This window comes from Aegilops tauschii, chromosome 6 (assembly GCF_002575655.3).
Source record: "Aegilops tauschii subsp. strangulata cultivar AL8/78 chromosome 6, Aet v6.0, whole genome shotgun sequence".
In the NCBI taxonomy this organism is placed as follows: Eukaryota; Viridiplantae; Streptophyta; class Magnoliopsida; order Poales; family Poaceae; genus Aegilops; species Aegilops tauschii.
This window is the reverse complement of record NC_053040.3, coordinates 484,098,976-484,112,457: the sequence shown is the minus strand read 5'-3', so window position 1 is coordinate 484,112,457 and position 13,482 is coordinate 484,098,976. Positions and strand designations below refer to the sequence as shown.

At 39.4% G+C, this 13,482-nt stretch overlaps 1 long non-coding RNA gene across 1 annotated transcript; it reads right to left on the bottom strand.

Moving 5' to 3' along the window:
* Nucleotides 1-7,271: 7,271 nt before the first annotated feature.
* On the bottom strand, nt 7,272-9,316 carry LOC109779881 (uncharacterized). The gene is made up of 4 exons (XR_002236927.4): nt 9,038-9,316; nt 8,663-8,953; nt 8,403-8,562; nt 7,272-7,664 (listed from the first exon to the last, which is right to left on the bottom strand). It is a non-coding gene; the product is annotated as an uncharacterized lncRNA (long non-coding RNA).
* Nucleotides 9,317-13,482: the final 4,166 nt, after the last annotated feature.

Sequence of the window (13,482 nt, the reverse complement as noted above, 5' to 3'; positions counted from 1 at the left end):
TTAGGCATTTTATTCAGTTTTAGTGCATTTGTTAAGTTTCTAATTATGTCTTTGCACTAGTAAGTTAGAAATTGCCTATAATTACGTATAAATTTTCTGAATAAAATCATACTAATGGTAAATTTTGTTTGGAAAGTTTAGTGTGACGTTAATGTTGATGCCATGTTAGTGGCACCTTGTATGATGATCACCTTTCTAGTATCATTTCAATGATGAAATTAATGTGAATCACTCATTGAAGTTTCTGAATATTTTATGAGTGTGAATTTTATGTTGATGCCATACTTATGACATTTCTTAAAGATGTGGTCATTTCTAATGGGCTCAGGCCACCTCAAGGGAAATGATGATGGACGCGTGGTTCGGTTTTCCGCACCGCACTATGCGTCATAATAATGTTGGGCAATATGCCTATTGGGCACTAAAGTTGTTGGTCGGTGCATTACATGGCCATTTGTTTGACAATTATTAATTTGCTCAATATTATTATTTGGAGAATCTTGATAATTTTGATATGTAAATTTTATAATTTTGGAAATTCTTATGATGATTTATATTTATGACATTTTCACTCTGAATGTCCTCTTTAATGATTACTCGGCGGGAGTGACATTTATATTTATATGTTAATTCCAATATCATTTTCATTGTATGTCATTGAGAATTCTAATGATAATTTTGACACTTAAGTTCGGTATTTGTATTATCGTTGTGAGATTTAGTGTCGAAAGGCATCACTGTGCCTCATGGCACACATGATTATATTATGATGTTGCTTTATGATAATGATGGCAATTAATTTAGCCGTAGTTTGCTGGTCATTATGAATTTTTACATCTCTCTGGTCAAAATGGAACCAATGAGAAGCTTTGATTAGGGATTTAATGAGCAAATGTTCTAATGGCATATGATGATATTCTAACCAACATTGATTATGTTTTTCATGTGTCATTTACGAATCAGTAAGGTTCTTTTTCGTTATCTGCCCAACGGTGATACGGATTAGAATAAACATTAAGCATGTTTTTATTCATGGCATTGCATGGTTAGTTCATGCTTGATTTTTTGTTATGATGATCATAAAATTGTCTCCTCTTTCCAGCAATAATAATGATGTCAAACTTTTGTTTGGCATAGAAGAACCTTATGTAAATAACTTTCCCACATGGAGAGTGGAGATCAGTGTCTCATGTAAGGAATCTCCCAACGTTTTTCTGCCACTAAGGTTGAAGGATGTTAATCATGATGATAAGGAGACATTGGGAGAGGACGCATGTGCCATCATGCACATCACTAATGCAAAGGAGATTAAAGTCGAAACTATTGGATTTATTCCACTAGATTTTGGAGATGACTTAATTCTTCATCTTATTGATGATGTTTTGTTCATGCTCCTAGTTATTGGACAACCTTAATTTCATCTCTCGAATAGATGACATGATTTTATATGTTATTAAGTCAACTCAAATTATGTAATGTTAGTCCCACCTTATGGTGAGATGAGTTATGTTTTCACTAAATGAATCTTTTGTAAAGATTATATGCTATGTTTCCATTGAAGATGTAACTAAGAGAAGTGTGATTAATGAGACCTCATCAAAATTGTGGTTTTAGACCACATTTCGAAGGTGCAAATGGAAGTCTCATTTAATATGAGATATCACGTTCACTTCTCCTACTTAGATCATAGCATCTAAGCAAACTATGTATCTCAATTCTCTAATTAAGATGGAACCAACGAGAAGTCTTGGTTGGAGAATGTATGAAAATCACATTCTAATGTTGGTTCTCTAATTAAGACGCCACAAGTCTTATTTAGAAGAATGAATGAAAAATGACTCCTTTATCATGTTAGTGTGTACTTAGTCCCTTATGAGCATTACAAAGCACACATGAATGCTAAAGTGGCAAGTTTGCTAGTCTAATGACCATCATGACGTAACATGTTGATTGTATATGACCAACGTCATTTATAATCATATGTCACACTTCACTCAAGTGGTAAGTTTGTCAGTATCATGTGGCGTGTGGTTATAATTCTGAATAACATCGTTTATAATCATTTGTCACAGTTCATTAAGTTCTTTTCCATCTTCAGCCCAACGGTGTTGTGGTTTAGAGCTGAGATGATTGTTATCAAGATTTTTGGATATATTTTTTCCATCTTCTAAATAAAGTGATGACCAGGGAACCTGGAGCGTATGAACATTAATCTTAAGGATAACTGCATTAGATCTTTGTTCATATGCATCAGGTAAATGGAGGGGAATTTATTTTTCTCTAATGCAACACTTATTGTTGAGACTCAACAATTTCCCTATGATCAATAATGTGTGTGAATGATCATCTTAGTGGCTTGTTGCCATATAGGATGAGGATTATGAGCTCTAATGATGTATGGAACTCCATACAATTTCCTCAGTGAGTTGTTGTGACGTTTGTGTTATTACTATGACATGCTCTTGTGTTGACTTAGTTGATAATGTATGTATGACTCAACTGTAAGGTTTTGTCATGGGTGAAGTTGACATAAGGCATGTTATCTAAAGAAATACAATTATGAGATAATACAAGCATTGGGACACTCATACTATAAGACAAGGGGGAGTAAGATCACTACCTTGTGGAGATAGAATATTTTGGCGAGCCAAGTAATTTCTATCTTCTATTTGTAACATGAAGGATCTTGGTGATGCCTCATACTTTGCTTGTATTGAGTTTTGCCAAGATATAGGTCCAAAAGGAGTATAAGTTTTATTATGATGACATACGTTGATAGAGCACGGAAGAAAATATAGTACTCTATCCCACATGCTACTAAAGTCAAGGGCAATAAAGGTGGACAATTTAGTGTCCAAGGAACCATTATGAACTGATCAGGTAATGTTAGTTCCTTATGCTTCAGCTGTCAGAAGCAATGTAAGTATTCAAATATAAACTTGCCCTATTTATGATCGGGATAATTGGCAAATATACAAGTCTAGAAATGGACCACTAGCCGCGAAAAGTCTTGTAAATATACAAGGTAGATAAAGTTTACGTGCTCACTACTAAGAAGTCTGATAACCTCAATATCCTCGGTTATTCAGACATTGTTTCTGCGAGGTGTGTGGATATTAAAGTTTCCATGTTATGTTACATCCTCACTCTCGCATATGGAGCTGTATCGTGGAAAAGCTCCATAATGACATTGATGGCATTAGAAATAATGCAATTTACGATGTGGCATGTGAAGAGGCTATTGGGCAGGTTGTATGTTAAAGAAGTTCTATTCCCGAAATTAAGGTGGTAGACAAAATTTACAAAAACCACCTATTGCATTATGAACACGCAGTTTTCTATGCGAGTAGCAACAAGTCAAATGGTGTTGCCAAGACCATTGAGAATATGTTTCATGTTGTGAAAGATAGAATCCAGGATCAAGCTAATGATGTTAAGCATATAAAAATGATTTGTACGTATTACGGATCCGTTTACCAAAGGCTCACCACCCATATTTATGATTATGTTGCCGGCATGGGTTAGGAAAGCCTTTTGATCCTGGAAATTAGGACCATCTTATAAACCAACTCCCATAAAGTATTATGTTTTCCATTTCGAGATAGAATGCTATACTATAGGTAATGAGGTTCACTGGCATCTCATTGGTCATTGTAACACTTTACTTTGGTGTGTTATTTCTATCGAATGTGGGCTTATGATGCTTATTAACCATACGATCAAGGGGGAGAATGTTGGAATTGATCTCGGTCAAAAAAAATCGAGAGAAAAGGGGGGATCTCAACTCCCACGCATGTGCCTTGATCGGGGGCACCAAACCAACTGTTTTGGTCTCGGTCCCGCCACCTTAGCACCTGATATATATATAAGGAAAAAGGACCCCTCCCGTGCTAACAACAATCTGCATGGTAAGTCCCTCTCTAACCACCGATCTTATTGAGGTGCTAACGGAGACGAAGACCGTCTACCACCGCCGGCCACATCAGGGCAGTGTCGGCGGCACCCTGTACGTCTACACCGACCAGCTGCTGCACCACCCATCTGCTGACTTTCTTCTCCGGCCCATCTCCTCGCTGGTGGAGACTTTAAGGTGGACCTGCTAATGGATCAAGACAATCACGGTTAGTTCATAATCTTCTGTATAAGAGGTGTTCTAATCTAGATATCAAGATCCTATTATGTTAATCCTGAAGAATCTGCACGGTAAGTCCCTCTCTAACCACCGATCTTAATGAGGTGCTAACGGAGACGAAGACCGTGTACCACCACCGGCCACATCAGGGCAGTGCCGGCGGCACCCTGTACGTCTACACCGACCAGCTGCTGCACCACCCATCTGCTGACTTTCTTCTCCGGCCCATCTCCTCGCTGGTGGAGACTTTAAGGTGGACCTGCTAATGGATCAAGACAATCACGGTTAGTTCATAATCTTCTGTATAAGAGGTGTTCTAATCTAGATATCAAGATCCTATTATGTTAATCCTGAAGAATCTGCACGGTAAGTCCCTCTCTAACCACCGATATTAATGAGGTGCTAACGGAGACGAAGACCGTGTACCAGCGCCGGCCACATCAGGGCAGTGCCGGCGCCACCCTGTACGTCTACACCGACCAGCTGCTGCACCACCCATCTGCTGACTTTCTTCTCCGGCCCATCTCCTCGCTGGTGGAGACTTTAAGGTGGACCTGCTAATGGATCAAGACAATCACGGTTAGTTCATAATATTTTGTATAAGAGGTGTTCTAATCTAGATATCAAGATCCTATTATGTTAATCCTGAAGAATCTGCACGGTAAGTCCCTCTCTAACCACCGATCTTAATGAGGTGCTAACGGAGACGAAGACCGTGTACCACCGCCGGCCACATCAGGGCAGTGCCGGCGGCACCCTGTACGTCTACACCGACCAGCTGCTGCACCACCCATCTGCTGACTTTCTTCTCCGGCCCATCTCCTCGCTGGTGGAGACTTTAAGGTGGACCTGCTAATGGATCAAGAAAATCACAGTTAGTTCATAATCTTTTGTATAAGAGGTGTTCTAATCTAGATATCAAGATCCTATTATGTTAATCGTGAAGAATTATTTCTAACAAGAGCATGTGCATCACAATAAAACAAATGGACAACATGGCACGGCAACACCTCGGAATATGTGGAGGAGGCCACGTCTTCCTCGACTCCGGACGCCATCTACAATTTTTTTTGTTTCCATATATAGTAAATTATAGGTGAAAAAATTGACATTATTGTAGGAACCTAATCCTGAAATATGAGGTCACAAGTGGACATGAAGAGAATTAGAGGTATATCTTAGCAAGCATGCAAGTGTTCCTTACAATCACTGGTTTATGAGTTGATCCGGATTCACAAAGGTGTCAGGTTCTCCTAATTCAGAATATGCATGGTCTGAAAGATAGACCCATTGAAGAATTGATACAGAGAAATAATCATGCTTTATGAGAGCACACAAGAAGTTCCTTTTCTATACCTACTATTAAAGGGAATAGATATTCTTGGCTTGGTTTCGTTTTATTTTGTCCCGTTATGAGGCTTTTGTCCGTTTGAGCAGATCGAACGTACAAACAGACGTGCGCTCAAAACTAACAAGAGCCGGCCGGCCGGCCCATATCTCTACTTTTTAATTGCCAAACAAACGAAGCTGCCGGCCCGTATGAAGGAAGGACCCACTGCATACGGAGGCAGCGCCCCTCGCTGGCTTCCTTACATGAGTCCAAATCCTATTTAGATTCCTACTCCTATTTAGATTCCTACAGGAGTCCGAAACCTACTTAGAGGCGGGCATCGTTGGTGCTACAAATACATCCTATCTCCAGTGATTTTTTATGTGACACAATCCCAGGTCTTTGGTTCAATTAACCTGTCAGTTTCACACGCTTTCAGTTCAATTAAGCTGTTTGTTGTCAGCTTTACAATTAACCTGCCAGTTTCACAGGTCGTCACCTTCGTTTCAATTAAGCTCTTTGACAAGTCAGCTTTACATCAGGTATTTTTTTATCTGTTTCCATATACAACATCCTTCAACATGTCTATGAACACTGGTACCTGTAATGAAAAAATTAAATTTATCATCAGCGATTTGGATTATACAAACAAGTAGTATACCAAAGTTTACTTTGAGCAAGAAATTTACAACATTTTATATGCGACACATTGAATCATATTTAAACACCATTATTGACAAGGGAAAAATAGATGCAATGATTGGACTAGAATTTAATTGCTTTGCTACATTGAATCATATTTAAACACCACCGTTGCCAAGGGAAAAATAGATGCAATGATTGGACTAGAATTTAAGTGTTCTGGTGGCACTAACCTCGTCTACTTTCAGTCTGGCTTGACTTAGGCTCGACATTGCCGTGCTGCAAGCATCCAATCTCGCCTCCGTTGTCTTCGCTGGAACTCGTCTGCCCGTGCTCCTCCTGAGGTATTTACTGTATTTTGAAAAGATCAATACAAATGTGTAAGCAATGTGTGAGTACATATAAGAGGTAGTGCGTGCGTGCATACAAAGAGATATTACAATTTAAGTTGTCGTTCAAATTATTTAAAACAACAAGTGACGAGTCGATATGCTGATATACAAAGACTCATAGAAATGTTAATCTATGTACCATTTAGATGTGGCTCGGAACATCACTACTAGATATCCCGTTTTAGCCGAGGGTCCAATTACCGTCGGATATGTAAGTTCACCGTTAGATACACTTATAACCGACGGTGAACCGTCGGCCATCTCCCGTCGGCTATGCTTCGTCGGCCATTACATTAATAGCCGACAGTACTCTTAGCTAATATCTTTTCCCACGGTATTAAGCCGACGGTGAGCCGTCGGATATGTTTAGGCCACGGTTGGCTCGCACTAGCTTGACAACTCATATAGCCGACGGTGCCCCTTCAATTATTATTCTTCCGATAGTAACTGATTCCCATCGGGTTTGTTATTAGTCAACTGTATGTTTGACCCGTCGGGGTTAATCATAACTAAGAGTAGAGCCAAACCGTCGATTAGTATGATTACCGACGGTGCATATAACCCTTCGGAGATTCCTTTAGTTGAGAGGCTGGCAAGCAACGCCAATTTACGAAGGCTCATCGTACGCATATTGTGTACCCAAGATGTTTGCTACGCTATAAGGCATAGTCACCCCGAGATCTTTTCTACGCTCCATAGGCAGTAGTGTGATGCACCAAACTGCGTTTCAGAATATTGGCATATCAAATAGGTCTCAAGATTACACGACCATACATGACCCAAAAACATATATTATATTTTGCATATCTAAGAAAGTACTACAAGCCTAATGAGTTCCATACGATTTACATTAACCCTAGCGATCCATCTAGGGAATGTAGAATGCAAAACAAAATAGTAACTATGCATGATATAATGGTTCAGGCAATTTGCATAAGCTAAATTGCCCTCAATCTTCAAAACTTCGCTTTGTTGCGTGCCTTGAATAAGATTGTTAAACTAGTCACCATCATCGCCAGAGTTAGTATCTCATTCATCGCCATATGGATCATAATGTTTATGGCACGAGATATCCCCTGCCTTGATGTCATAGGTGTTATCGTCATCATCATTAATGGAATGATTATTGTCATGACTCAGACCGCCTCCAATATTGCTTCCCACCCCCCTATAAAATGATAACTTGTAAGAGAGATGAAAAATGATGTAATGTACTGTAGTTAAATTCAATTGAGCCACAGGGAACAAACTTTTATAGGGAAGCTATAGGGAATAAAATTAATTGTTCTATATTGTACTGGAGTATCCATGGACTAGGAACTCAGTGTACGTCAGCATTTACTAGTGCTAGACCAGTGGTTCGCTCCTTTTCAAACCATGCATCCGGGGAATAGAAACTAAATGTAAATGGGAACAATACACAAATAAAACTAGTTCACTCGTTTGCACCTTTTATCCACAAACTTATATACTAGTAATTTTGACCTTTTAATATAGTTCCCTGGTACATGTGATAATTCGTTTTTAGTAATCAACTCTGCAATTTAGCAAAGAGGAATGATTTATGAACTTAAAGTAAATCCAGAAAGTTACTAAGTGAAATAGTTAAGTGCGGCACAACCATGGCAAGCTTTTTCATCATCCGAATATGCACATACTTTCTCATCTTACTTTGTTCCTGTATAACTAGTTGTACAAAGCGAAGCTGCTGCAACTACTACTACTACTACTCCCTAGTAGAATTTCCACCATAGTTGTGTGATTTGTGCAGTTTTGACATCTTAGCTCGCAAAGATTTGACATTAGAAATATATTAGACTAGACTAGCTGGGGATTGCAGCCTTAACTTGCGGAGTACTACAATACGGTAATTGGTAATGGAACTGAACAGAGGTGGTACACCTACCTGAAGTCGGCCATCTCACTGGATTGGATCTTTTTGGGCAGTGACTCGTAGAAAATTCTGAGAGGTTCCCTCTGTCAAATTTAAAAAAAAAAATCAGATGAATGAAAACATATATGTACTTTTTGGACAGTGACTCGTAGAAAATCCTGAGAGGTTCCCTCTGCCAAATAAAAAAAACAAATCAGATGAATGGAAACATAGATGTACTCTAACATGAACGAATTAAGAAGAGGGAGACGGATGTGATTCAGTTACGGTACCTTGGAAGGATCCAACTTCTAGCCGGGCAGGGAGAAGGCATTCTTGGCCGCTTGCCTGGTACATGGATTTGACATTGGATGAAGCTAGCGATATGGATCTCCCACCTCCTTTACCCTTCATGAGAAGGAGAACACAGCAGAATAGAATCCTTCAGCCTGCGTTGTCGCTCAGCCATCCACACGCGCCACCGCTCGACGAGCAGCCCGGTCCACAGCTCGCCCATCAGCCGCATCGCCGCTCCTTGCGCTGCTGCTCGCCATTGTCCGCCACTACTGCTAGCAGTACTGTTTCTGCAGAAAGAGAAGAAATAAGAGACCAAGGCGAGAGGAGAAAGATTTTCCCTTAAAGAGAGGAAAGAGGCACTGATCTAGCACCTTAGATCGCCGGGTGCTGCACGCCGCCGCCAGAACTGGTGAGAGACGGGATCTGGCTGGGTGGACTTGATTTTTACGGGAGGATAGAAATGGGGGAGGTGAAAAACGTCTCCATCAGCCTCCAGCCATGGCTGTTGTGGAGTGGAGAGGGGAGGGGTGGAGCCGATCTGAAGCTAGTTCAGGTGGTGGGGGCGGTGAGGGGTGGAGGCGGATAAGGTGAGGGTTGGTCTGTGGCGGCGAGGTGAAGCTAGGCCACGACGACTAGCAAGGGGAGGTTCATAATTGCAACTGCGGTTCGTGGCTTCGTGCCGCGTGGGCTACATATTATTTTTTTTCGGCTCGCGCCAGCGTGGTTTGAAACTTTTAGCCGCCCGTGTAAACAGACTTCAGATTTTCTTTTTCTTATAATTTGAACATTGATCAGATTAATATTTGATCAATTTTAAATTTTAAAAACAATGCAGTAAATTCAATGTGATGATGAAATATACTTTGCAACATTTTAAACTCGCGTGAGGTCAATTGATCCATAATGTACATTTAGGTAAAGTTAATTTAGCAAATATTTATTTAAATTCTAAATGATAGAAAAAGAGTTTAGAAATTTGCAACAATCTAATAGAACCCGTATAATGTGGTCCCACATATGCAGAAATTAGTTGGAAGTTTCCAGATCAATATTTATGGTACACGCTTCCCAAATAATCTTTCCAATATTCAAAAGATTTGATAAAACCGTAACTATAGGTTTCATTGAAGGGGCACATCTTCAATGATGTCTCATATATTTCCAAGCATGCTATGAACATAACACTAACAATTTTCACATAAAAAAGATAACACCACCAAATATATATCTTTGTTATTTTAAAATAATATGGGACCCCAAATGTTTGAAAAAGTTTAGTGAGAAATAGTTTTGATGTAGTAACTTCGTATTTGCTTATAAAGATAATATCTCATCTTGACACTCTCACACTTACAAGTAACATGTATTCATAGATTTTTCAAACAGTGTTAGAAGTTCCGAACTGATGCACATAAGACGTCTCTTGGTGCTATCCATGCACGATGGATGATTCATTGGTGTGTTGTATTTTGGTTCCACCCTACGAAAACCATGTAATTAACTTTTATTCTTTTGGGCCATTTGTTCTTTACAAAAATCATATTTTGATTCTTAGATTTCTCACATAGGTCAACATTTTAATCCGAACAGTTGCACATATGACGTTTCTTGGTGCGATCCATGTATGGTGGATAACTCAATGATGTGTTGTATTTTGCCCCCCCCCCCCCCCAACCCCCCCAAATGGACTGATCTGTTGTGCTGGACAAGGATAATGCACGACAAGGATCATACATACAGAATCGTATGCATAGCAGCACTCTTTTTTAATTTTGAAATGCAGAACTCATGTTTTCTATAATTCATGAGCTAAATTGCATTTAATAAAAACGTGGAGGATGTGGTCCTTCTAGATCACAAAGGTGCATTAAATAAATAAAAACATGAACATACACAGGAAGTTACAGAAGGACACATAACTACTAATAAAAAATAGCAAACTAGACTCTAGATTTTACAAAAAGGGCCCTAGAACATTGATGGAATGATCCAATATATACATGCATATCCTCATTGTCGTTGAGGATGACACCACTTGGGATAACAAGACCTCTGTGGCTCCATGACACAGACTCCGTGGAGAATCAGCGTTGCCTCCATTTTACCTCCTTAGTCGGGGGGGGGGGGGGGGGGGGGATGAATGGGCGTCCTTGGGCCAGCAGATGTGGTGGTGTCGTGGAACAGGACAACAACCGATCGCCGCAACAAACGCCTAGCCACTCCAAAGCAACCATGGATGAACTCTATCCTGATATAGAATTCCATTTTTTTCCCACATCATGAGCCACCAGCCACTGCTCGGACACGGCGACAACACACTCCACTTAGCCAAAACGCCATGTGCCACATGGTAATGACCCAACCTAGACCTATATATACAAGACTATGATGAGCATCTCCTTTATCTGTTCGTCAACTCCGTTAGATCAAATAAGGGATTGGGCCTCGTTCCTCTTGATACTTTGTGTAAGTGCACATTCTTTCAAACAAGTCTTTTTTTTAAAGCATCATATTTGTATTTTTTGGACCAATTTTTTTCCCACCCTATTAAAGAAAAATAACATATCATGCACTTACAACATCAATGCTAGAACTAAATTGTTGGAAGTTTACTTTTATGAAAATTTTCTGGAATAAAACTATTGGTTGTTCCACATATATTTATTGCAGTCGTCCATTGAAACATATCACCGAGGGTTAAATTCAACCGTCGGTTATTGAATACCCCGTCGGGTATTTAATCTAATAGGCGAGAGTGACGTATGCACCGTCGGTCATTTCTACTTATAGCTGAGAGTTTTGTTTTAACCTTCGGCTATTACATTTCACCGTCGGGTATTACATGTAATCTCCGTGGGTATAGCCAAAACCGTCGGATATTACAATGAACCGTCGGGCATTAGGTTGGATAACCGAGAGTTGGGTTTTCCCCGTCAGATAATTTAGGACACCGTCGGTTATTAGTGGTCATACCCGTGAGTTGCCAATAACCGTCGGCCATTGCCTCCCCCATCGGTTATTACTGTAATGACCGACGGACCGTCGGCTATTAGATTTCACCGTCGGAAATATGGGGATTTCTAGTAGTGCATACACCAAAAATTGATAAGTCAGTAAAAGAAAAAAAATTCATGATGCATATCATCGTTGATCAGCAGTAATTTTAGCTTATTTAACAACCAACGCAAACAAGGGAATAATGTACGCTTCTGAACAAATCAATGAGAAGTCAGCATTTTCGCGTATCTAATTTGTTATGCACAACCATAATCAAGTTGATTTGGAGATCAATCGTTTGAGCAAAAAGATAGAATCAAAAGTTCCCCTGGGAAGCACCACATGTATGAGCTTAGCATATAGAAGGCCAATAGATTTTAATTTTGAAAATACGCAAAAACAATAATAATAGGACTAATAAAAATAGTAATGTGTGTATCACTTATATACAACCGCAGTTCCTGTTACATATCGAGTTGCATGAGTTGAACCCATGCATAGTGTATCAATGGCTGCACCAGGGCCATTTAGTTGAAAAACAGTTGAAAAATAGAGAAATACTCATAGGTCTTAGCATTATATAAATCCTACCAGCTAGAATGACTTAGCTATATCCTCTGTTTTCATTTCACTTGGTAAGATAAGTGTTGTTTGAAGAGTAAATACCATATCAGCACAAATGTCTATTCCCCACAAGAAACTTATATCCTCTGTTTTCATTTCACTTGGTAAGATAAGTGTTGTTTGAAGAGTAAATACTATATCAGCAAATGTCTGTGCTAACCAAGTTCCCATTTTTAATAAATAATATTTGTTTACACTTAACTCTCATGCAGGCTGGCAGGCATTTTTGACAATATCAAATAATGGATGGTAAGGAGCAACGAAGGAAGAGAGAAAGAGAGCGCTATGCAGACATGACCGACGAAAAAAAACAGGAAAAGCTCAAAAAACGCCGCGAAGCCTATCAACATCAGAAAGAAAAAAAGCAGAGCTCTATGCACAGATGACCCATGAAGCACAGATGAACGATGAAGCACATATGACCAATGAAGCACAGAAAAAACTCAAAAAACGCCGTGAAGCCTATCAACAAAAGAAAGAAAAAAGAGCAGAGCTCAATGCACATATGACCGATGGAGAAAAGCAGGAAAAACTCAAAAGACGCCATGAAGCCTATCAACAAAAGAAAGAGAAGATATGTGCACAACGTAGGCAGATATATGCAAATATGCAGTCAGAACAAAAAAAGCTAGAATAGAACATATAAATGAATTGAAGCGCAGCACAGCAAACAAAGACTCAATTGCGATGCAAAAGCCTGCATATAGCTCAACTAAACAAGAAGTTAGTATTTCTACCCCTTCTGTAAATCAAAGAAAGCATGTCACGCTAGGAGAAAGACAAACATTGCTGCACCGCCGTAACAAACAATTCACGACAAGACGGAGGAAATGTTTCAGTATCATCAAAAGAAGATGCATCCATGACGGAAATCGGCAACAATGACACAGAGCCTCTACATCAACCACAAGTAATGATTTACGGTAAAAATCTAAATTTGATACAATACTAGCATTCAAAGTAAATATACATGTCTTTGTACAACTAACCATATTTTGTGGATAGACATCCCTTCATCAATGTTTCCAAGCATGAAAGAAGCAGATACCCCAACAAAGACATTATACAATGGCGATCACAATAAGGTGGCTTCATGGCCAGACATCCCCTCTTCAATGTCTCCTACAATCAAAGAAGTAGATGCACAAATAGAATCATTCTACAATGATGTTCACGGTATGATAATCAATTGCAT